The sequence below is a fragment of the Schistocerca americana genome, chromosome 5 (assembly GCF_021461395.2).
Source record: "Schistocerca americana isolate TAMUIC-IGC-003095 chromosome 5, iqSchAmer2.1, whole genome shotgun sequence".
In the NCBI taxonomy this organism is placed as follows: Eukaryota; Metazoa; Arthropoda; class Insecta; order Orthoptera; family Acrididae; genus Schistocerca; species Schistocerca americana.
Window position 1 is genome coordinate 276,987,751 of NC_060123.1, and position 26,330 is coordinate 277,014,080.

Sequence of the window (26,330 nt, forward strand, 5' to 3'; positions counted from 1 at the left end):
AACACACTTACATGAAGTACAGAAAATGTAACAGTAATATTGCAGCAAATAATTTGTTTGGCTTTATCTAAAAGAGTGTTGCACTACTTCCAGTAGGATATTTTGTACTTCGTTCTTTCAACTCAAAAATATGTTCTAGGAATTCTGCTATTGAACAGAAACAGTCATCAAGTAAGAATTAGCTTACAGGCTTACTAAAAAGTGAGAATGATTAATTATTTTTTACCTTTTGTGGAAGACTATTGCAAATTCGTATTACACTATTTGTAATGTAATTTTCATAAGCTTGTGTTGTTACTGATTGAACATGAAACTTTCCTTTTTGTCTTATAACATATTCATGGATATTGAAGTTTTTGTTTATGTACGAGGTATATACGAAAAGTAATGAGAGTGACAACACTGCGAGCAATCTGGCAACACTGTGTTGTTCTGCTTGTGTAGACCGGTGTGTTCACCTCTTCCAGATGCTTAGTGCAAGTTTCATCTCCGTACAGCCAGCATGTGATTTTTGTGAGCACCATCGGTGAAGTTGTGTTTCTATTGTGTGTTACGAAAATGGAACAGCGGGATTTAGAGAAACGCTATGCAATCAAGTTATGTGTTAAATGTGGGGAATACGCGATTGTGACCTTTGAAAAAATTGAAGCAGGCCTAGGGGGAACATTTCGTATCAACAGCGCAAGTTTTTCGCGGCACAATTTTTGGAAGGTCGAGAACACACTTAAGATGAACCTCGCTCCGGGAGACCAACTTCAGAAACTGACGGAAACGTCGAACCTGTACGTGCTCTTGTGAGATCAGACCGGCGTTTAATAACAGTGATGATGGATGACCTGTTAAACACTTTTACCGTACATCAAAGTTTGAACGAATTTGTGCACATGCGAAAGGTTTGTGGCAAAATGGCGTCGTAAAACCTCACAACTGAGCAGTAGGTCAATCGAAGAAACGTATACATTGATCTCCTCGTGAGGGATGACCATGAATGGTTCAGTCGTGTGCTCACAGGTTACAAATCCGGATTTCTCTGCACATCCTGAGACAATGCGACAAAGTGGGGAGTAGCAAACAGACATCTCCTCGACCGAAAAAAGGTCGTCTAAGGAGTTCAAAGATCAAAAGAATGCTGTTTTGACACTAGGGGTACCGCGCATACTGATTCTGTTCCTCTGGTACAAACTGTTAAACAAGTGTTTTACAGAGATGTTCTTGAAAGGGTGAGGAAAAGTGTGAATAGAGTCCCCCCCATCAACCTGATCAGAATCCTTGTGACTTTTTCCTTTTCCCGAAATCTGGAGAACATCAAAAGAAAGTGACAGACATGTTAAAGGGCCTACTAGTTGAAACCTTTCAGCGCTGCTACGAAGAATGGGAACAACTCGGCCATTGTATAGAAGTTGAAGGGAACTGCTTTGAGGTGGGCAGTATTGTTGTTTGAAAAAAATAAAATAAAAACTTTGGCAACAAAAAAATCAGTCTCATTTTCTCACACGTCTCGTATGCTACAAACCGAACAGCTTCACTAGCCTATAAATTAGCGAGCAAATGTTTGTTTTAATACAGCTAACGAGGGAATTTTAACGCCGTTCATTTTCGTAAAAAGCTGCGTGAATTGCGAGCCAGATACAACCGGAACTGCCGCTGGAGAGCGCTGCAGTCGCAGATCATGATGAGGAGCACGTTCCAAGTGACGAACCAGCTTGATTTACAAAATCCACCAAATGCAACCTTGAACTGCAAAGGATGCAATTAAATATGGCGTCTCCTAAACTCTGCTTGTGACTTAGAAAGCGATCTCTTACCTCAATCTCCACGCTCCTTTCTACAGTGTGGAAGTCTTACGTGTCTACAGGCTGACAGTTATTGAACTATATGAAAAAAAACGTAAACTAGTTACAAATTACATCGTGCACACACTTTACGCAACATGAAAACGTCACTATAGATATTCGGATTTAGCTTACGACGTGTTCGATATGCCTGCCATCATTGGCGATGATGTGGCGCAGACGAATAGCGAAATTCTGCATTACCCGCTGAAGTGTCACCGTCGATGCTGTCGAAGACCTCCTGTATGGCTGTTTTCAGCTCAGCAATGGATTTGTGGTTATTGCTGTACTTGTCTTTAATGCAGCCTAATAAAAAAAAGAGTCGCATGTGTTCAGATCCGGAGAATATGGCGGCCAATCGATGCCCATGCCAGTGGTCCCTGGGTACCCCGGAGCCAGAATGCCGTCCCCAAAGTGCTTATCCAGGACATCAAACGCTCTCCCGCTCGATGGTTCAAAAATGGCTCTGAGAACTATCGGACTTAACATCTGAGGTCATCAGTCCCCTAGAACTTAGAACTACTTTAAACCTAACTAACCGAAGGACATCACACACATCCATGCCCAAGGCAGGACTCGAACCTGCGATCGTAGCGGTCGCGCGGTTCCAGACTGAAGCGCCTAGAACCGCTCGGCCACACCACCACTCGATGGGGTCGAGCTCCTTCTCGCATGACATCTTGTCGAAATCAGGGTTACTCTGGATGAACCCTCACGTACCGTTCGATAATCGCTGCGCCATCAAGGAATATCGCACCGATTATTCCGTGACTGGAAATTGCGCACCACACATTCACCCGTTGAGGGTGAACAGACCTCTCGATCACGAAATGCGGATTCTCAGTCCCCCAAAGGCATCAGGTTTGTTTATTGACGAACCCAACCAAATGTAAGTTGTCTTTGCGGCTAAACCAAAACATACATACCATGCAAATTCCCGTCATGCCCCGCGGTCTAAGGTGCAGTTTGTATGTCCCAACGCAGACCGTTCAGAAGTTACGACGACTTTATTTTATATTTAATGAAAGTCAGTTCCGCCATTAGATTGTTGTTTATTTGCAGTGTCACATTTACACTTACACAATCACGATTTTGGCTTCAAAGTGCCATTATCAAGTGTTTCCAGTGTTATATAGTGCCTAAGATGATATATTGAAATCATGATTGTGTAAGTGTAAATGTAACACTGTAAATGATTTGATCCATTATAAATGGTTCTGAAAGCCTGCTACTGTGAACACAATAGGTTTATTTATAAATAACTCATCTGCTACCAGTCACGATTTTCTTTATTTTATTTTACGCGCTACGCGTTACGGGAAATGATTCCCATTTTCAAGTGCGTTTTTTGTGTTTGTTATGTCATTCCTATGTGATGTTGTCGATGTGAGAGATTCTGCTTAATTTTGTTGACTAAGTTTCCTTATGGTCCATTTGTGCAGACACACACACACACACACACACACACACACACACACACTGAACATCACACACACACACTGAACATCACACACACACGCTGAACATCACACACACACGCTGAACATCACACACATCACACACACACACACACACACACACACACACACACACTGAACATCACACACAACTTGTACTCTTTGAAACATCCAAAACATTTTACATAAACGAAACAGTGCACAGATTACCTGTGTCACTGTTTCGTTTATGTAAAATGTTTTCGATGTTTAAAAGTGTACAACAAGTTGCGTGTGATGTTCAGTGTGTGAGACTCTGCACAAATGGACCACAAGGATACTTAAAGTCAACAAAATGAAGCAGAATCTCTCGCATCGACATCATCACATAGGAATGACATAACAAACACAAAAAACGCATTGAAAACAGGAATCATTTCCAGAAACGCGTTGTGCGGAAAATAAAATAAAGAAAACCGTGACTGGTAGCAGATGAGTTATTTATAAACAAACCTAACACTGTAAATAAACAAGTCTAATGGTGTTACTGACTTTAAAGAAATGTATTATGACTGTGGCCCCGCATTATGAAAAAAGTTATTTATTTCATCTAGTTCAATAATTGTCACCCTGTACTTTTTTGTCTTTACGTGTGGGAATGCTCCGCGACATTAAATTCCACGTTGTTACGTCGGGAAAGTTTGTCCACGTTCGCTTTCACGTGTCGTGTGGTAACGGCTTCACAGCCGCGCGGCACAGATCGGTTACACAGCATTGGGCATCGGCTAAAGCGGCTCCCGCGATCGCGTTATCTAGAGGCTGCGGTGGCGGGCGAACCACTCCCTGCCTCCCAGCTGTACCCCCGTCGACCGTTGAGTCGTAATGAGCGCTGGCTGCGTTTTCCCTCTGCTTCGCCTCCCTTCCCTCCCCTCCCCCCGACTGATCCTCGTGATAAATAACGCGCGCGTCCCTAGCTCGCCTGCTCGCTCCCTCCCCCTTCCTCCCACCCTCCGGGTCACAACCCGGCTCCGGGTTCTCACGCTGTCGCCTCGCAGCTGACATCTGCCGCTCCCGCTATTACTAGTTCTAATAATACCACTAGTCCATCACGTCAAGTCACAACTGAAACAGTTACGCAATCAACACAGCACACTACTGTCACGACGTTGTTACGAACTCGAACGACTGTTTCCACGCTTTGTTACGTCCGTTTTACTACAGAGCGAACGAATAGAAGTGAGCGAGCATAAGGCAACGAGCATTCGCTCTTGTGTAAACGGCGTTCGGTCGCGCTCGGTTCGCACACGCAGGTGCTCGTTCGTGTTCTGCAGGTTTTCGGTGTTCTAGCAAACCATCAAAGGAAGTTGGTGTACTCTCCGATTCTGCGATCACTGCACTTAACTGCTGTTTAGCTAGAGAATATCTTTTGTTATAGTCTTTAGTTGCGCAAACGATGGAGTAGCCAGAAGAGAAGTGAACATTGCTAACGTCATAAGATCACGTGAACCCGACAGGTACAGAGGGTAAAATGTAGAAGAAAAATAAATGCGCTTTGCAAAGAACGACATTCCGGTCGTACTGGAGACGTCACTGAAATGTTCAAATGCTTGTGCCGAAAATTGTTTTCTGCCAAATCACACTCATTGTAGTTCACTCCAGCCGTTGAGATGAAACATATCAATCTGGTTCTATAAATAATTAAGGTAAACTATTGCGTCGGTCTTCCCATCTGAAGAGGTTCGTGGCGGCCGAAACCTACAATTTCTTTTTGAAATTGTGTGCGACTGTGCCATAAAATAAACGATTTTCCAAACAAAAAATTACGTCTTGTAGAAGATCGTCGAAGCTCTCCAAGGGCCAACAAGGGGAAGACGATAAATTCATTATTTGCTCTCAAGACGGGCGAACGATTTGAAGAGGCTCAAGTTTTTCTATTTATTAAAAATGTACAGCCGTTCCTTGAAAGTAACATACGAATTCGCATTATTATGTAGATTAACATAAAATTAAAAAATATATATACAAAAAGGCTCATTCTCGCGCCTTTCTTTCCCGGTAGCTGAAATTACATCACGGTTGTATCACATACTTATTTTAGAACTTCGACCATAAATGTAATAGACTGGCCCTGACGTCATTTTCGTGGCTCCAACATCTCTGGGCTGAAGTCACGTGAATGTTGGCAAAACATGGTTGTTTCGTGTTGCGCTTATGGCTGTACTCGGCGTTTTGTCGGGGAAATGGCATTACATTTCACGTTTGTTTCTATGATAGTGCAGATGCGTTTATTGAAATCTGCTGAAGTGACTTTTATATGTTTTTTACACTTGAAATAGAGTATCACGTAAATTAAAGTGTTGAAAGTTATGCCTGTAAAGTCAGACTCATATTACATTTTGGAAAGTATCTGTGATAATCCGGTTACAGCAGTAAGTACAATCGTTTCTCGTTCCTACTCGTAGGTTCCGTAAGGATGAAAACCGAAGGCAGCTTTGGATACAGGCCCCGAAACGGAAAAACTTTAAGCCATCTGCACATACGCGCCTTTGCTCGAAGCACCTCGCGGAGAAGTGTTTTGATAGGTTAGTTATTATTTACAATGTATATCTATAATTTTTATTTACAGTGTCTGTCATTTTTAAACCTAGGCTCCAAAATTATTTTCTGAAACTGCAGAGTCTCACCTTTCATCTAAAATATAATTTTTTTAAACTGATAGTTTAAACTTTTGTAAAAATAGTGGGAACTGAACCTTTGAAGTGCACCTAAAATTGATGCTCTAAAATGGACCTGCTCCTAAAGTAAACAATTTTGACACCTATAGTTGACATAATTCCCATAGCCCATTTTCTTTTATAAGTGACTAGAGCTCGAAACGTGGCGAATACAATGTTTTAAAGTTTTGACACGAGCCCACTCTTATTGTTTAAAAGAATTTTAACGACATTTTACTATAATTGATAGTTTATAGTAATTTCGTCCCGCTGCCCACCAGAGTGGCGTTCGATGTTAAAAAAAAATGGCTCTGAGCACTATGGGACTCAACTGCTGAGGTCATTAGTCCCCTAGAACTTAGAACTAGTTAAACCTAACTAACCTAAGGACATCACAAACATCCATGCCCGAGGCAGGATTCGAACCTGCGACCGTAGCGGTCTCGCGGTTCCAGACTGCAGCGCCTAGAACCGCACGGCCACTTCGGCCAGCAAAATAATCCGAATAATACAGCTTTGCATCGTAGTTATAACTTGAGTTGCTTCGTGTGAAACATGCGCGCCGATTATTAGAGAGGAGGAAAAAAGAAACTAAGAGTTCGTAAGGTGGGCAGGTGTTACACGTTCTCTCACACCCAAACCTCCAGGTGTCAGACACAGCTCGGTAGCACACGTCGTGTGTCTATAAAGTATCAACCAAAACACCGATTTAGTTCGGGCTGTGTGCTGTAGTCCAGTAGAAGATGCGTAAACGGTAATTAGAAGTAACAGCAGAATTACAGAGTATAGGCAAACCCTGAGATTCCAACGTATCTATGGTAGGTGAGTTGGTGGAGCGTCGTATAGTTGTACTAAAGGTCACGAGCTCAATACCCACTGATGGCGATGTTTCGTAACAGATTAGGCGTGAAATTGTTGTACGGGAGAACATTTTTCTGCCATGTAAAAGGACGTTTAAGAGTTTGTAACAATGTTCTTTTGGCACTGCTATCGCTTCGTTAGCTGAAAGTAGCAAATCTATAGTGTACATTTGTATGGACAGGTGTGGTGTTATCTATACAGACGTACGCTATAGGTTTGTTACTTTCAACTAACGAAGCGAAAGCAGACTGCCAAAAGAACATTACTACAAGCTCCGAAACGTCCTTTTACACGGCGGAAAACTGTTCCCGTATAACAATTCTGAGCGTAAAAAAAAAAAAAAGCCACCTTAACACGACAATCTGACGTCTACCAACTCACCTAGCAGAGAACTTCACATTCAGAGCTCACAGATATGGTTTGCCTGTACTCCGTAGTTCTGGCGTTACTTTTAATTACCGTTTAAGCATCTTCTACTGGACAACGCACAAACTAAATCGGTGTTTTGGTTGATACTCTATAAACACACAACGTTTGCTACCGATCTGAGTGTCTGACGTCTGAGGATTTGGGTGTCAGACGCGACTGTCTGTAGGTACAACCGAATGGTAGTGAACACCGGTGAATTGTCTGCGAATGCTCATTCGACTGCGTTCGCTTCCATCCGATACCATGTAAAAGAGATGTAGGGGATCGGACTGTTGTCTACAGCCGTACATTCACGAACTGGAAGGAAGGAACAATCGTCGCATCGCTTGACTTGGGAAGAACTGTAATCAGCACTGCCGAATACGCAGAGGTTACTAAAGTCATGTGACAGCGATGTGCACACATCCAGACGGCCGCAGTACCGCGTTTAGAAGGGCAGTGCATTGGCCGAGTTGTCATTTGTACTCACGTGATTCGTACGAAGAGACTTCCGAAGATAGCCGCACGGCGGGAATTAGAAGACTTCAAACGCAGAATGGTAGTTGGAGCTAGATACTTGGGATATTCCATTTCGGAAACCGTTACGGAATTCAACATTCCGAAATACACAGTGTCAAGAATATCTCGAGAATACCAAATTTCAGGCATTACCTCTCATCGCGGACAACGCAGTGGCCGATGACCTTTCCTTGCGATCAAGAGCAACGGCGTTTGTGTAGAGTTTTTCAGTGCTAACAGACAAGCAACACTGCGTGAAATTACCGCAGAAATCATTGAGGGACGTATCCGTTGGGACAGTGCGGCGAAATTTGGCGTTAATTGGGCCGTGGCGGCAGACGATCAACGCAAGTGCCTTTGCTAACAGCACGACCTCGGCTGCAGCGCCCCACTTTGGCTCGTGACCCTACCGGTTGGATCCTAGACTCGTGGAAAACCTTGGCATGATCAGATGAATCCCGATCTCAGGTGGTAAGAGCTGATGGTAGAGTTCGGGTGTGGTGCAGACCCTACGAAGCCATGGACCCAAGTTAAGATCAAATCGAAACTGAAGAGTTTCCTCATGGGTCACTCCTTCTATTCCGTCGAGGAGTTCCTTGAAAAATTAAGATGATTCTCATTGTGTTGCTGATAGCGTTTGCTTAAACTTATGGACTGATTTTCTTTCAAGTTAATTAACATTTGTACCTGTTATTACTTTTTATGTTGTATGTTCACGTACTGACACGTTCCATGACCTTGGAGATTTGCTCCTCAATTTGGTCCTACAGAACTTGACATTTAAATAAATAAATAAAATCAATGCATAGTGCCAGCTGGTGATGCCTCCATAATGGTGTGCGCTGCGATTACAGGGAGTGGATGGGTATTCAGGTCCAATTGAACCGATCATTGACAGGAAATTTTTAAATTCGGCTATTGGGAGACCATTTGCAACCATTCGGGATTTCACATTCCCAAACAACGACGGAATTTTTATGGATGACAGTGCACTGTGTCATCGGGCCTCAATTGTTTGCGATTGGGTTGAACATTCTGGTCTATTCGAGCGAATGATTTGGCCACCCATATAGCTAGACATGAATCCCATCGAGCATCCATGCGGCATAATCGAGAGGTCAGTTCACGCACAAAATCCTGCTTTAGCAACACTTTCGCAGTTATGGATATTTATAGAAGCAGCATGACTCAATACTTCCACTAGTGACTTCCGAAGATTTGTTGAGTCCATGTCACGTTGAGTTGTTGCATTACGCCGAGCAACAGGTCGTCCTACACAATATCTCGAGGACTTTTGTCTCTTATTTACTATAACAGACTAAATTTAAGGAAGGTATAAGACAACGTTTTTCAGTGTAACCGTTGATATCAAAATTGTGTGACGAAGAAGCAGTGCGCAAAATTAAGGACTGTCTCCGTGTAGAAATGGTTTGTTGAGGATAGAAAATGAGAGTGATATGATTCACTGATGGCTTTGAGGTTGCCGTCAAAAGTGAACAGGAATCGAGCCGGGTGAATAATAAAATGCAACAGGTACTACCAGATAACTATGACAAGCACACAAACAAAATGAACACACTTTAAAAGGTACTAGTGTGCACAGGATGGTGGGAAAGCTAGAGAGCTAAATGTAAATCTAGAACATGAATTCTTAAAGAGGACGAATCTTGCTAACTAGAAAGTAAAATAGATAAAGAGGGAAGATGCAAGCGTGACATCGCAGCAAGTATTGCACAGGCAATATTTAACTTGCTGTAAAGTGCTAAAATATGAAACTCAAGACCTGAAATACACTCCTGGAAATTGAAATAAGAACACCGTGAATTCATTGTCCCAGGAAGGGGAAACTTTATTGACACATTCCTGGGGTCAGATACATCACATGATCACACTGACAGAACCACAGGCACATAGACACAGGCAACAGAGCGTGCACAATGTCGGCACTAGTTCAGTGTATATCCACCTTTCGCAGCAATGCAAGCTGCTATTCTCCCATGGAGACGATCATAGAGATGCTGGATGTAGTCCTGTGAAACGGCTTGCCATGCCATTTCCACCTGGCGCCTCAGTTGGACCAGCGTTCGTGCTGGACGTGCAGACCGCGTGAGACGACGCTTCATCCAGTCCCAAACATGCTCAATGGGGGACAGATCCGGAGATCTTGCTGGCCAGGGTAGTTGACTTACACCTTCTAGAGCACGTTGGGTGGCACGGGATATATGTGGACGTGCATTGTCATGTTGGAACAGCAAGTTCCCTTGCCGGTCTAGGAATGGTAGAACGATGGGTTCGATGACGGTTTGGATGTACCGTGCACTATTCAGCGTCCCCTCGACGATCACCAGTGGTGTACGGCCAGTGTAGGAGATCGCTCCCCACACCATGATGCCGGGTGTTGGCCCTGTGTGCCTCGGTCGTATGCAGTCCTGATTGTGGCGCTCACCTGCACAGCGCCAAACACGCATACGACCATCATTGGCACCAAGGCAGAAGCGACTCTCATCGCTGAAGACGACACGTCTCCATTAGTCCCTCCATTCACGCCTGTCGCGACACCACTGGAGGCGGGCTGCACGATGTTGGGGCGTGAGCGGAAGACGGCCTAACGGTGTGCGGGACCGTAGCCCAGCTTCATGGAGACGGTTGCGAATGGTCCTCGCCGATACCCCAGGAGCAACAGTGTCCCTAATTTGCTGGGAAGTGGCGGTGCGGTCCCCTACGGCACTGCGTAGGATCCTACGGTCTTGGCGTGCATCCGTGCGTCGCTGCGGTCCGGTCCCAGGTCGACGGGCACGTGCACCTTCCGCCGACCACTGGCGACAACATCGATGTACTGTGGAGCCCTCACGCCCCACGTGTTGAGCAATTCGGCGGTACGTCCACCCGGCCTCCCGCATGCCCACTATACGCCCTCGCTCAAAGTCCGTCAACTGCACATACGGTTCACGTCCACGCTGTCGCGGCATGCTACCAGTGTTAAAGACTGCGATGGAGCTCCGTATGCCACGGCAAACTGGCTGACACTGACGGCGGCGGTGCACAAATGCTGCGCAGCTAGCGCCATTCGACGGCCAACACCGCGGTTCCTGGTGTGTCCGCTGTGCCGTGCGTGTGATCATTGCTTGTACAGCCCTCTCGCAGTGTCCGGAGCAAGTATGGTGGGTCTGACACACCGGTGTCAATGTGTTCTTTTTTCCATTTCCAGGAGTGTATATTAATTAAAAAGTGAAACATGGACAACGGGGAAGACAGATATCAAACTACTGGAAACTTATTCATAAGATATATTAATGAAGTTATAAATGAATACTCGCGCCAACGAGGAAAAAAAAAGACCGCAATGATTCGAAGAAAAAGAATGTTTGGGCACTTATGAAGACATGAGTAGTTGTTGAATATTAAAGGCTGATGGGGTCATGGAAGGACAGAATCTCCGTGTAAGGTTTGTAGCTTATTTTTGGCATTCCGTCAGAGTGGTGTGAGTTCTCTTTTCATTCGATGAGTCGCGCATCATACTTGTACACTGGGTATTTTTAAGCGAGAGGTCTTTAATAGCCTAATAAATACTCGGTACGTTACGCCACAGAGGTTCTAAGTACAAGCAATGTGCTCTTTGGTTTTGCGATCTTTGGTTTTCAGCAGTATTATCACTGCTTGTGTAGCTAGCATCCGCGAGAATTAAGTGGGAGTGTATGGCGTCGGTTACGCTGCTGTGCGGTGGGAGAATAACTAGCAGAACACAAGAGATGCAAACGCAGAGAATGCTGTTTTTTGGAAATCCGCTTTTTTTAAAGGTGGATTTTAAAAGTGTGAAGATATTCAGGTAACGTTCCCGCTGCATTGCTTGCTCGCGCGTAATTTATGGCGTGTTTGCGAAAGGCAAATTTTTAGGAAAACTTTCCTTTACTGATTGGAGTCTATTAGTTTCATTGTCGAAAGGGGATTAAACAAAATTATCCGCTCATCTGTCTTGGACTCAGAGTTACAGATTCTCCACTCCTTTACCATTTCAGTAACGAATGACGTGGCACAGTACTATTTCTTTTAGAATTAAATGTTGTAAGGATCGTTGTGATAGATAAAAGTCAGTTTCACATTACAGATTTGAAATGCTGATCTCTGCTATATCATTCAGTAAGTTCAGTTTTTTCTACCGTTCCCTTGCTAAAGCTTTATAATTGTGTTAGCGGAGCACAGTTGCTCAAAACTTCATGTAAAGTGTGTTTAGTATAGCTGCCTTTCCTTGCATTGCACTTGGGCAAAGGTTTTTTTTAGCTGTTTTGCTGCTGCGTTGTATTTTAACGTTCACCACTTTCGAGCAGTACCGATTTTATGTTGCTACAGGGTAAATTACGAAAGTGTGTTAGGGCTAGTTTAACATCACTGTTAGGACACAGTAAGATTAGTTACAGTCGAGCATTGCATTACAAACTGTCATCGGGGTCAGTTCAGTTTAAGTTTAGTTCCGATCTCATTTCTTATTCAGGCATCCTCATTCTTACAGTGCAGTGTTAATATGTTCGCGTGTGTGTCATTCAGTGTCCAGAGGTTTATTTGGTTAGTTCTGATACGTAAATTTGAAGCGCATTTTAACAAATGCATTTGGGGCATTTATTCTTTCAAAGTTCAGTTTGTGATTTCATGCAGAATTTTTACTCTGTTAGTTCTGTGTGAGTATTGTAAGATACGCAAAGTGACGTCAAGGATTGTAGCACTGTTCACTGCACGGCGCAATATGGAATTTCACGGGATAGCTTCTTTAGTATACAGTTTTAAGTTTTCTAATTATTTTTAGCAAAAGTTACACAAATTTCAGGTTGAGTCTTGCAGAGAAGATAACAGCAACCAGTCACTTTTTATATGAACAGCGCCGTTACCGGTTTCAAACCGAGAGTTAATCATTTGACTACTTGTTTCCGTTAAGACACATTGTTGTTACTTAGTACTTGAATCGATTGTATAAAATTCCATTTGAACCAGTTCAAAAAGTGAAAGAAATTAACATAATTAAAACCATAGCTTTAAATAATGGATACAGCCCTCTCATAATAAAGTATCATAAAAAATCCAAAGACTTTCATGCTGCTCACCAGACAACCATGCAGCTAACACAAGATACAGAAGAAAACAGCACAGAATATGTTGCAAGATCTTTCTTAGGGAGCATATCCTACAAAATAGGCAATCTATTTAAATACACAAACGTTAAGATAAGCTTCCACTGAAACAACAAACTTTAGCAGATAGCAATTCACAACTTAACGAGTAATAACCTCCCCACATATAAAAAAAATCAGGCATATAAAAACTCAGCTGCCAAAGCTGCTGCTCCTATTATGTAGGACAAACTGGGAGAAGCTTTGAGACTGGCTCAAAGAGCATATAGATGCCATACATTTGAACAACATATCGAAATCCACATTTGAATGCACACAATTCTTAACAATCACGGAATCAAGAACAGTGAGGACCATATTCAGGAATTGCGTCGTGTTCAGAAAGCTAGTATTCTGAATTTGCTTAAAGAGATTGAAATATATGCACATAAAAGCAAATCACCACGAATCTTCTCAATGAACAAGCTGAGTTAGCGAATCCAGCTTTTCTCCAAAATGTCATTCACTTGCTTCCCAGTTTAAAATAAACACTACTCCCTTTGATAACAGCCGGCCGCGGTGGTCTAGCGGTTCTAGGCGCGCAGTCCGGAACCGCGCGACTGCTACGGTCGTAGGTTCGAATCCTGCCTCGGGCATGGATGTGTGTGATGTCCTTAGGTTAGTTAGGTTTATGTAGTTCTAAGTTCTGGGGGACTGGTGACCTCAGATGTTAAGTCCCATAGTGCTCAGAGCCATTTTGAACCCTTTGACAACAACAACAACAACAACAACAACAACAACAGCAGCAACAGCAGCAGCAGCAGCAACAACAACATGTAGACACTAACCCAACATGAAATAGTGCATAAAGTATAATAGCTTACTTAGTCACTCAGTACCTTCAACTATTTATCAGAAAATTTTAATATAATGTCCAGTGTTAAAATATTTATTTATGTACATCTGTCCCCTATCATTTACTTTGCTTCCAAAATATACCATAGATATTCATGATGATATTCCAGTAACATTATAACAAACTGGTTGATTCATTTGTTTATCTTAATTTTAATCAGTTCTTATTTAATATAAATTGTAAGTAATAGTATGTTTGCAGTTTGGAAATTTTTATTGTCACAGCAAATATATCTGAGTGAGAAAGTTATTGGCATTTTAAGGGTTGTGGCATCGCCATCTTTGCATACATTCTTTCATGTGGTGCAACTTCTTGGTGTGTGAGTGATGCTTTAGACTATATCTATATATAAGTGCTTCATATAGCCTTCGCTGCTGCATTAACACAAGCAGTCAGCACTGGAACGTAATGACGTGAAATTTTTGACATAAGTAAAGAAACTTCCTGGCAGATTAAAACTGTGTGCCGGACCGAGGCTCGAACTCGGGACCTTTGCCTTTCGCACACTCCGCTGCAGAATGACATCATCATTCCGGAAACATCCCCCAGGCTGTGGTTAAGCCATGTCTCCGCAATATCCTTTCTTTCAGGAGCGCTAGTCCTGCAAGGTTCGCAGGAGAGCTTCTGTAAAGTTTGGAAGGTAGGAGACGAGGTACTGGCGGAAGTAAAGATGTGAGGACGGGGCGTGAGTCGTGCTTGGGTAGTTGAGTTGGTAAAGCACTTGGCAAAGGTCCCGAGTTCGAGTCTCGGTCCGGCACACAGTTTTAATCTGCCAGGAAGTTTCATATCAGCGCACACTCCGCTACAGAGTGAGAATCCCATTCTGTTTGACATAAGTAACCAAAACGTTTTCACTTTAATAATTTGTTTACATCGTTTAAAACCGGTGTTGAGGCATAATTACAGTTAAATAGACATTTTCTCTCATAATGTTTTGGTTGTAGGGTACCACCACCCCAAGCAAATTTCATGATATGGGGGAATAAAAAATGGAAACTAATGTAAAATAACGAAAATGTGTCTTAACATGAACAAGCCGTGTGATGAGGAACCTGCCAGTTCGAAATCGGTAGCCGTTCTAACTGTGTAAACAGACGGCATTATAAAAAGTGGCAGCTCACTGTTATATCCTCGGCAGGAATCAAACCACATTTTGTACACGGCCACGGGCTCATAACGGCAGTTCTCGGAAAAACAGCATTATACGGTTTCAGATGGATTTAGCGACTCTTTTCGTCAGATAGCGTACACGTAAGCACATCATTTGCATTGTTGAGTTAACAGAACGTTCACATTACAATACATACACACTCGAAAGTTAAGAATAGATCAGTATACAAAACGAAACAAAACATTTACAACCGACGTAGACGTGAGTATATAGAACGGAAAGGCGGTGATGGATGCAGCAGCTGTGCTGAACTCAGGTTGGCAGCTGACTAGTGACAGGGATGGGTAACCACATGAAACCAACCTAAGTGTTTGTGGCATCTAATTACCTGAACGTGGCTGTATGCTCTTCCATTGGTCACTGTCTACGACAGTGTTGGGTTCTGGGTGAAAGAGGCCTACTTCAGTCTGGAGATGATGGACTGGTCTCTCCCTGACCGTGATAATGAGTTGTGGCGGGAGCCTGTATGGCTGGCATACAGGGTGAAAAATTTCCCTATGACGGCTGGTGTTACCGACATCCGTTGAAGAAATAGTATTTCACTTTCTGCGAGGAGGCAAAACTTTATAGAAGCGTTGTAAGCAGAAGCAGGAAATGACTAACGAAATCGTCTACATTCTGCTCCTGATTCTGACTGGCTGATAGGTCTAAAGGTTAAATAATTTCGTCGGGTGGTCTGGAGCTCGCGAAATTGAGGACTCGACCGGCAGCCCTCGTGCAGTTCTAATGTAAATGTACGTATATTCGTCAAGGGACAGTATGGTGTATGGTGGACGGTACCATTCACTAGTATTAGCCATTTCCCTTCCGTTTCCACTCGCAAATGGAGCGAGGGAAAAACGACTTCCAATGTGCCTCAGCACGATTTCTAATCTCTCTCATCTTCGTGCTCCTTAAACGAAATGTCTGTCGGCGGCAGTACAATCTTTCTACCGTCAAGTGAAAATGCCTGTTCTCTAAGTTTTCTTGTTAGTATTTCGCGGAAAGAAAGTAGTCTTGTCTCCAGGATTCTCATCTGAGTTCACGAAGCACCTCCGTAAGATTCGCGTGTTGATTACGTCAACCTATCTGGTGGGGCCACCAAACACTTAAGCAGTATTCGAGAATGTGTCGCACAAATATTCTATACGTGGTCACCTTTACAGATGAGCTACATTTTCCTAATACTCTCCCTGTAAACCGAAGTCTGCCATTCGCCATACGTGCTCGTTCTACTTCATATCGTTTTTGAACGCTACTCCTAGATACTTAATAGACGTGACTGCGTCGAGCAGCTCACTACGAATACTTTTCTCGAAAAGCCAACTCTTGGGGCATCTGGGGTAGAGATTGTGTTTTAAAAGTGGTTATCAGTTTCCGGAGTCTGGAGTTAGCGATACTTCGTGATGAACGGGGTTGCCTTTCCGGTATGGAAAAACTATAAAGCATTCGGAAGTGCGCTCCCATGCTCGGGCGTCGAATTCTGCTTCGGTATTTTCCTGTTCATCTCGAGTGTGTTGCTGACTAGAGCGTGGGCGTTTTCGGTAAAAAGAAGCCTCCGAGCAGCGCTTGCAGCCGTTGAGGTGGCTGGATCTGGTTTCGATGAATGTGACACTCGACTACGATTAATAGAAGCCAATAAATTTTATTTGGTTTTGTGAAAATTTGAGTCATGGTTGTTTTTGCGTGTCTCTTTTCCTATTGAAAGTCAACTGCATTACTTTTTTGTTATTGCGGCGCTTCCCTGTGAGAGTTGCTATTGGACGGTGGAACCGTGATTATGTGTTAGCGGTGTACAGGCCTATTCCATTCTAGTGGTCCGGTGTCGAAATCTTTTCAGGAAGTAGATAGCTACAGCGGTTTTAATTATCGAGTTAGGAGTTGGGAGAGGCGTAAACTAGTATAGGTGAGGCTGGCCATCTTTATTTAGACCGAATTTTTATGTGTAGCAGCGCAGAGAATTTATCCGTATCTGCCAGTAAACGTTTCCAACAAAATCCGCGGAACAGTACGTCACGTCACGTAACGTCACGTCACTGGTGTAGCGCTCCGCGGATCGCCACGAATGCGCGGATTCAGACCCTTAGCGCAGATGTGACTTGGCTCGACGCAGCTGAACTCTGGAGCACGGACCAAAGGAGCGTTTCACATCGATGACTGAATAACAGAAAAAAAAATCGGCCGCGTTCTTTTCAATCGATGATTACCGTAAGAGATTTAAGGACAACCAGTCAGCCTAAATCTGGGTCTCCAAGCGGAAAACTGAACTTGTGCGCTCTGGAATGCGAGGCCAGTGTTATCCCCGGAAGGAGGCTAGAAACCTTGGAGAGGCCAAGTGAGAAGGTACTTACTCAACATAGCAAACCGAGGTATCAATCGTAGTCGGAACTAACATCCACATCTGCACTACTGCTTGTAAGAAGTGGAACAAACAGAAGCAATGGTCTACAACACGTCGCGAGAAGAGGGCGTGTAGAACAGTGGGACTACATAACTGATTTAAATGACAGATTGGTGGCGTGTACTTAGGCCAACAGTGCCCTATTTTGTGTGGCTGGACAGGTCAGTGTTACGCAACGATCTGCAGTTGCGGAGCCGTCATACGAAGTGGAAACGTTCAACATGTAAGTAGCCTGTTTAGGTTTGTGTGTTGGTAATGCCACGTAGCGCTCTATATGAAAATCACTGACTGTGCTGTGTGAAGTCTGTGGCTGGTTGGTATTGTTGGAATAGTCGCTGTTGTAGTGTTGGGCAGTTGGGTGTGAACAGCGCGTAGCGTTGCGCAGTTGGAGGTGAGCCGCCAGCAGTGGTGGATGTGGGGAAAGAGATGGCAGAATTTTGAGAGTGGACGATCTGGTTGGTTGGTTGGTTTGGGGAAGGAGACCAGACAGCGTGGTCATCGGTCTCATCGGATTAGGGAACCATCCCGGCATTTGCCTGGAGTGATTTAGGGAAATCACGGAAAACCTAAATCAGGATGGCCGGACCCGGGATTGAACCGTCGTCCTTCCGAATGCGAGTCCAGTGTCTAACCACTGCGCCACCTCGCTCGGTGGACGATCTGGAGGTGTGTCCATCAGAAAGAGTAAATTTCTAATACCGCATATCATGAACTGATTATATATATGTGATGACTATTGAACATTATTAAAGTAAATACATTGTTTGTTCTTTATCAAAATCTTTCATTTGCTAACTATGCTTATCAGTAGTTAGTGCCTTCAGTAGTTAGAATCCTTTATTTAGCTGGCAGTATTGGCGCTCGCTGTATTGCAGTAGTTCGAGTAACGAAGATTTTTGTGGGGTATGTGATTCATGAAAGGTATAGGTTATTGTTAGTCGGGGCCATTCTTTTGTAGGGATTATTGAAAGATTGCGTTGCGCTAAAAATATTGTGTGTCAGTTTAGTGATGATCAGAATAAGTGAAGAGAGTAATGTCTGAGTACGTTCAGTTTTGCTCAGCTGTTTGAAAATCAAATAACGTAGATGTTTATCAGCACAGTAATTCATTAATTTTTCTAAGGGGACGTTTCAAACAAAGTGCCACTGTGCCTCCCCGACATCACAGTGCGGAATTTCGGCATGCGAGTACGTTCGAACGAGGCGGAATCATTCATCTCCGGGAGGCGGTTTTGTACATGCAGTTGCTCACCGCACAGCACACCCAAGCCCGCGAGCTGCTGCTGCCGCATTCGACGCGGCCGCCCGGCAGCCCACGGCTCTGCGCTGTCAAACTCGGCTGCAGCCCACTGCACTGGCCATGTTGCGTCACAGCGCGGTCAACGATAACCAGTCGAGACACCCTACCAGGGAGGGGACCCATGCGATTCGCGACACGCCGAACGTTACTGTGCGGCATGCACTTTCCCACTGCAACGTCGCCTGCCCTCACTGAAAGATTTTTTATTCACGGACGTCTTGCTCGCGTTTGTTACATCACTGAGTGTGTTTGATGATGACTTTAGGTGTTACTTTTGTAACAAGATATTGGATTTTCAATACTGATGACTACCCGTTCCAGTCGAGACTGGCAGACAGTAATGTGTTATTAAAAAAGTGCGATCAAGACACTTGTGAAAAAGATAATATATTTTCTAAATACTAAATTTAAACATAAGTTGAGGTTGGAATAAAAACAAATGGTTCAAATGGCTCTGAGCACTATGGGACTTAATATCTGAGGTCATCAGTCCCCTAGAACTTAGAACTACTTAAACCTAACTAACCTAAGGACATCACACACATCCATGCCCGAAGCAGGATTCGAACCTGCGACCGTAGCGGTAGCGCGGTTCCAGACTGAAGCGCCTAGAACCGCTCGGCCACAACGGCCGGCACTGAAATAAAGTTTCCAGTTCTAACCATGCTGCTCAATAATAATTTGGAAATTCCAATTCTAACCCTGCTGCTCAATAATAATTTGGAAATAAACTGAGTTCCATTTCCTTTAAAAAAATCAAAACCAGGCTGTAGATCGGTGTAAGTAAACCAAACATACACAATATAATGTGCAATGAGCAACGAAAACGAAACTTAATGTCCGAGAAGAGTTTGAACATACTTTTTCTCTTATTTGTCTCGGATAGTTTTTCTATGAATAAAAATAAGGAGCTTCAACACTGTCCGGGTGTAAAAGTGGCTGTCTCACGTTGAAAAGAAAACAGGCAGAACTAAAATTTCTTTCAGATGCTTATACACACAGCATTTTTCTGGCGATCTTCTCAAGGTTCGGAAAATTTTCCTGCTCGTTTTTGCGGTACTATCCCACACTTTCTTCCATTCTCCAATTGAACATGCCCCTTCCAGTTTTTTTCTGATTGGAAAAATACAGAAGCTCTTTAACACACCGCATATTAAATCCGCCCCAATGTGACCCCTATTCTGTATATGGAAGTCTGTTGAGAATAAAGCAAATGCTCTGTTGTCAAAGGCGTTTTAACTATTTCATCTCCGTCAAGGTCGCTAACAAATTCTATCGAGCGAACTGATAATGTATTCTCGTATTGTGGGCTATCCTTCGGGCGAGGGAACATCGACTCTGAAGCTGTGACGCCTAAACTGGAATCTGTCACCGACCTTCGTTTCGACTGAGAGTCGTCAGTACCCTTTGGGAGTAGCGACTGAGAAGCTGCTAACATAACAATAATTTGATTGACCTTCTGTCATGACTTTATGTCTCTTATCTTCAGGTATCGTTTTTAAATGTCGAAATGGAGGTCACAGGAAAGTTGCTACTTCATGGCTCCTCTGAAAAAATTAACTTCTCCTCTAAGTGTAATTTGAGGCGTTTATGTGATAGTCCTGTTCCAGAGACGTCTCTAAAATATGGTTAAAATGGCTCTGAGCACTATGGGACTTACAATGTAAGGTCATCAGTCCCCTAGAACTTAAAACTACTTAAACCTAACTAACCTAAGGACATCACACACAACCATGCCCGAGGTGGGATTCGAACCTGCGACCGTAGCGGTCGCGCGGTTCCAGACTGTAGCGCCTAGAACCGCTCGGCCACCCCGGCCGGCAGAGACATCTCTGTCCTGGGGCCCCTGATTCGGAGATCATGGAAGCAGTCGGTGCAGTGTAAGTGATTAGTCTCGTTCTAATTCCTTGGACACCTCCTACGGGCTGGAAAAACCACCATGTTTTAAAAACTATAAAATAAACGATAACGTATTAGAATAACAGGAACAGAATAGCATACATACTGTGCGAAGAGAAACTGATTGATTCATCAGCGTGATGTCAATCCCATCAACTCGAGCTATTTCTCCCTTCTCAGAGAGCTTTTCGCACAAATTCGAACACTAGCTTTCTACCGATTCCAGCATTGTCAGCCGCGCATTTCAGCAGTATCGGTGGACAGTTTCAGGGATCTGTTACTAGTATAAAGCAGACCACTTTTATTTGCGTAACCAACGAGCTTTCGCTGTAGTAAAAACTCTGAACTTATGGACAATTGCCGTATATATAACCTGTATTAAAAGAATTTCGTAGCATTGTGTTCAGCAGATGGCAAGAATAATTCAGTCAAGAATAATCGCTCAGTGCAGGTACAGTGTTGGCACATTGACCAGTCGTAAATGTATGTCTTTCAAAGCAGAATCGTGGTTACCAGTAGACATAAATCGTCTCAACAATTCTCTTCGAATGTAACTCCAGTTTTTGGCTCATCTGGAAACTGGGTTGGAAACAAATCACGGTATCGGAAAGTCCAGTCAACATGATAGTACATGTCAGATAACGGTTTTTTTCGTTCTGTATGTCCACATGTCTGTAGCAACCTTTTGTTCTGTGGTCAATTACTCCAGGCTTAATTACATCTATTAGACTTTTACCACTTTCTGTCGTATGCCGCGAGACAGATGTGGGATGAGGTGTAATAGTGTTTGCGGATAATTTTCCTTAAGTAGCTCCAGGGTCGACTGAACTTGAAGGGGGAGGGTTCCTGTGGCGTCCGACCAGCCCACAGAACGGGACAGAAAGATGAAGAAAAAGAAGAAAACAAATCTGAACAAAATCCAAAAGACCTTACTCTCATATATCTCGTACGACCTTACGTCTAGCGTACGCAGAGCCATGCATCTATCGACCGTTATCTCCTGAGCAGCTTTAGGAAGGCTTTTCTCGTTCACACAAGACCTTTATTAGACACACATGGATGGTGAGAAGTGTGCAAAGCACAACTTGACCCTTCAGCAAGAGCGTAAATTTCGTTGCACAGCGAACAGCAAACAAAACCAACGTTTTTCCCATCGCCTTACACTATAAGCTTAAATACCGTCCAAACTGAACTTTTAAGATTCGTTTCAGACTGTGTGGTTTTATATTCATCAACGATTAGTTTTTCTTTTACTTCCCTTTTACTTGACAAGCTCTCCCTCCTCGGCAAACCACGTTTAGTTTCCGAGCTCATTTCGTGTGTTAGAAAAATTTGAAAAATCGCACTTCTCCACTAAGGACTTCTCTCTTCTCCGCTAGTAGACCTTAGCTCGCAACGGCGGTCAGTGCTACCACGAGCTCGTAGGCCGCAGTACACAAGTTACATGCGCGCGGTACTGGCCCGCCTGTGCAGTGACGTCACGGGCTAGCTTAGTCCAGTGCGGCCGCAGCCCGCAGACAGGACTTTCATGCACGACTATGGTTCTGTCATTCCATGACCCTGTGGCTTCTACAGGGAACGCTGCAACTGTGAGGCGTATGTGGAACCAGTAGAGAGAAGAGGGCCGCACGCAGCGCCGACAGGGTACTGGACGACACATCACCACAGCGCGAGATCACCGCCATCTTGTCCGCTTGGTTGTAACTGACAGCAAAGTTTCGTCTACAGTCTTGGCGCGGCGTTGGATCACGCAGTCGTGCGTACTGTACTGCTGAGCGGCATAGCGGACAAACGCCAAGTGTGATGGTTCGGGGTTCGATTGCCTGTAACACGCGAGCTCGCCACCTACGTCTTAAGGGCAACGTGAACAACTATCGAGACATCAGGGAGGTTTTACAGTCCGAGGCACTGCCCCTCTTGTAGGCTGTTCCACATGCCATATTTCATCAGGTCAACGCCCGCCCGTATGTGGCGAGGAATGTGCAAGTCTTCTGCTACTGCTTCTATGGCCTGCCCGTTCACGCAACACGTCACCCATCGAAGACGTCTGAGATATGGTGGGTTATCACCTTGTTCATTCAGGTCCTCCTGCAGCTTTGACGCCTTGTGGACGCGCCCACAAACCGCGTGGCGGAGTATTCCTCAGCAGCATATTCAGGTGCTCTTCGATTCCAAAGTGGGACGTCTAGCGGCTCTGCTTCCAACACGTGGTGGCGCTACTCGTACCGAATTTCTGGAGTCACAATGTATGTAAATCTAATCTTTTGTGTAGAATCACGTCCCAAATTGGTGGCTTATATTTCATTGTGACCATGTCGCTTGGGCTTTGTGTTTCACATTATCCAAGCAGTTGTGTACATCTATACTCTGCGAAGCAGAGAGAAGTATATAGTGGAGGATACGTTCCGCTGTACCAACTATTAGGCCATTTTCCCATTCCATTCACGTATTGAACGCGGGAAGAATGACTGTTTAAATGCGTCTGTGCAAGCTGTAATTAATTAAATCTTGTCCTCAAGGGTGTTGTAGTATAGCCCTAGAGTCATCAATTAAAGTCAATTCTTAAAACTTTGTAAGCAGGCTTCCTCGGGACAGTTTACGTCTATCTTCAAGGGTCTGCCAGATCACTTTCTTCAACATCTCTGTATCAGCTTCTCACGTGTTAAACAAAACTGTGACCATTGATGTGCTGCCCTTCTCTGTATATGTTTAATGTCGCCTATAAGTCCTCTTTGGTATGGGTCCCACATATCTGAGCAGCATTTTAGAATGGGTCTTATGAGTGATTTGTAAAGTAATCTTCTTTGTGGACTGATTACATTTCTCCAGTATTCTGTCAATAAACCGAAGTCTACCACCTAATTCACCCACGACTGAGCCTATGTGATTATTCCATTCCATATCCCTACTAACAAGAGAAACTCCCCATCGTACCTCCCTCGCCCCTTACATTTAGTGGTAAGAGGACCCAGTGGACAGCTCGTGAAAAAAATGAATACATATCAAGCATGAAAACAAATGGTTCAAATGGCTCCGAGGAATATGGGACTTAACATTTGAGGTCATCAGTCCCCTAGAACTTAGAACTACTTAAACCTAACTAACCTAACGACACCACACACGTCCATGCCTGAGGCAGGATTTGAACCTGCGACAGTAGCAGTCGCGCGGTTCGGGACTGAAGCATGATAACAGGAAGAATGTGTACTGAACTGTGCAAAACAAAGCAAAACAGAAACAGTGAACGGCGCAAAGATAAGAAGTGCAATGTAGCGCTGGGCGCAATAGCAACTGCGTCGTGGTTAAGTGGCCACGATGTTGAATGCCAAGCGGGCGAGCCGTATACAAACTCTCCACGTATTTTTTTTCTCCTTTGTTCGTTGTGTTCAAATTTGTGTTGTGGTGTAACGTCCTTTTACAACACGGAGGTGTAAGGAAGGGACCTATAATGACAGTTGATTCTGCACAAGAACTCTATTAGCAGCCGAAAGGGAGCGGCTTTCGAATGAGAACCGTAAACGTTTGATGACAAGGCGACAAGTCAACCGAATCCTTCACCGGAAATGACGTCTGGAGTGTCATAAACGGCTTTAGTAGAAGTATGTGTGTCATATGACAGGAATCTCTTACCGATGGACCAAATTTGTTCGCCTGGTAAGTGAATGAGGTATGCTTCCTTGCCCGATTTAGGTGTTCGTGTAATTGTGAACACTCCCAAGGAAATGATGAAAACATAATAGTTTGTCACATAAGCTGCAACAAATGAACTTAACAGTTCCACAATCACACAGTTTCTCCTTGCTCAGCTCGTGGTCTTGCGGTAGCGTACTCGCACGGGGTCCCGAGTTCGATTCCCGGCGGGGTCATTTCCTGACTCGAGATGACTGGGTGTTGTTGTGTCGTTTTCATCATCATTCATCCCCACATAATTCATTACGGTCGTAGAAAGGCAATGGCAAACCACCTCCACTAGGAACTTGCCTATTACAGCGGTGCGTGTCTCCTGCATCGTCCCCTACGCTCCCCGGATATGGGACTTCATCATCATCATCTCCTTGCTCTGTCAAAATATACGTTTCTAACATTTTTGAGGCTGCGTTTCGTTTTCGAAGTTTTGACTCTTGAATCCCTTCGTTGTAACGTAGTTCACACCCGGTTATTTGTTGTTTTAATTTCTGTGAGATGTCTATGTGGTATCTCGCCTTCTCTCACCGTTCATCACATTTGCTTTTGACGGTAACGTATTCTTACCACATTACTCGTATTCTGTAACCAATACGTAGTGTGATAATTGCCAATACTACGGAGAACAAACATTACACTGACCGGATGGACAATTCATGACGTAAAAAAGAGTAGCGGGTGCAGGGGGGAGGGGGAGGCAGAGAGTTTTGAACACGGCTCGTCCGCTTGTTAGTCCAACGGCGTAACAGCAAAACCACGACGCCGCGACTGCTCTACTTCGATCGATATTGCACTTGTTAATGTTGGACCGTTCACCATTTCTATTTTGCTTTTTTTTCCACAGTTCAGTAGACCAGCTTCCTGTTTTATGCTCGATCTGTGTTCAGTTTTCGACGGGCTATCCACTGGGCCATCTTACAACTAAATCTGGTGCGATAAGAAGAGTTTCCCTTGTACGGTAAATGTTATACCTAGGTATTTGTGTGAGTTAACCGATTACAACTGTGACTCACTAGTACTATAGTCAAGAGTACTGCGTTTTTTTTGTTTTGTGAAATGCACAATTTTCCATTTCTGAACATTTAAAGCAAGTAGAGAGTCGTTTGTATCACTTTGAAGTCTTATCAAGCTCTGACTGAATATTTATGCAGCTTCTTTCGGACATCATCTGCAAAAAGTCTGAGGTTACTATTAACACTGTCCGCAAGTTCATTAATATGCAACATGCATACTTCCCTGTGGCACACTCGAAGTTACTCCTATATCTCCATCCAAAATAACCGGCTGCGACTTCCCTACCAAAAATTTCTCAGTCGATTCAAACATTTCGCAAGATGCACCATATGATCGTATTTTTGACAATAAGCTTAGATGTGGTACTGGGTCAAATGAAGAAACACTGTGTCTAACTGAATGCCTTGTTCCAAAATTTTCATTATGTAATGTGAGGAAAGTCCGATCTGTGATTTGCATGATCGACGTCTTCGGAATCTATGTCGGTTGGCATGAAGGAGTATAATTTAGTTTCGTGACTAATCAGTAATCCAGAGTAAATTATCAAAAATGGCTCTGACCACTATGGGACTTAACTTCTAAGGTCATCAGTCCCCTTCAACTTAGAACTACTTAAACCTAACTAACCTAAGGACATCACACACAACCATGCCCGAGGCAGGATTCGAACCTGCGACCGTAGCAGCAGCGCGGTTCCGGACTGAAGCGCCTAGAACCGCTCGGCCACAACGACCGGCTCAAAATTGCACTGTTGCGCATTTTTTGAAACTGAACAAAATTTTAACTTAAGACAGTGGCCTAGAGTAAGATAAGGCAGTTGCCGTGCAGCTGTTTATTCCGGATTTTGTGTTTCAGCACTTTACTTTCTTGTAGTATGCCAACAGAATAGCAAGCTATATAAGTTTCAGTTTCTGTTCGCGAAATTAACTATCCGTTGCTGCCTCCGGATGTGTGCTATCAACGTAATCGTAATTTTATCCAAGTTGGACGAAGAAGAAAGAATAGAAAAATGCTTCACAGCCCAAACCATACAGTAATGGCAACTAAATACGCTGTCAGTGACAGCCATTGTGGTAAAGATTTATTTATCATGCAAC